Raw genomic sequence first — 706 nt, forward strand, 5'->3', positions numbered from 1 at the left:
ATGCAGGACGCTCATGACCCAAGACACCAGAACCAGTAGTCCACAGAGCTGGGGATTCATGATGACCGTATAGTGCAGGGGCTGACAGATGGCCAAAAATCGGTCATAGGCCATCACGGTCAGAATGTAGTTGTCGAATTCCACAAAAAGTAGGAAAAAATACATCTGGGTGATGCAGCCTGCGTAGGTTATGATTTTGCTCTGAGTCTGTATATTCAACGGCATCTTGCGGATGGTGGTGGAGGTGAAGCAGATGTCTACAAAGGACAAATTGGAGAGGAACAGGTACATGGGTGTATGGAGGTGGGAGTCAGAGATGATGGCCAGGATGATGAGCAGGTTTCCAAACACAATGGTCAGATACATGAGCAGGAAAAGCCCAAATAGGAGGGGCTGCAATTCTGGTTCCTCTGAAAATCCCAGAAGAAAAAATTCTGAAATTCCTGTAAGGTTCCTTGGTTCCATGGGTGGGAGATGTCTACCAGGATACAGAAAAACAAGTGATGAATTTTCACACAAGCAAACATTAGTAATCTAGTATGAGTGCTACCATTTACATTTTAAAGTCAGGAAATTAATTTCAATATATGTATATAGTCTCATTCCCATTAGGGCATCCCTAGTACCATTTCTCATTAAAAATTCCATTTCTACTCTCAGTGTGTTCCTCAAGCATAATGTATACTCTTGTTTTATCCCTTTAAGG

The sequence above is a fragment of the Suricata suricatta genome, chromosome 12 (genome assembly GCF_006229205.1).
Source record: "Suricata suricatta isolate VVHF042 chromosome 12, meerkat_22Aug2017_6uvM2_HiC, whole genome shotgun sequence".
Lineage (NCBI taxonomy): Eukaryota > Metazoa > Chordata > Mammalia > Carnivora > Herpestidae > Suricata > Suricata suricatta.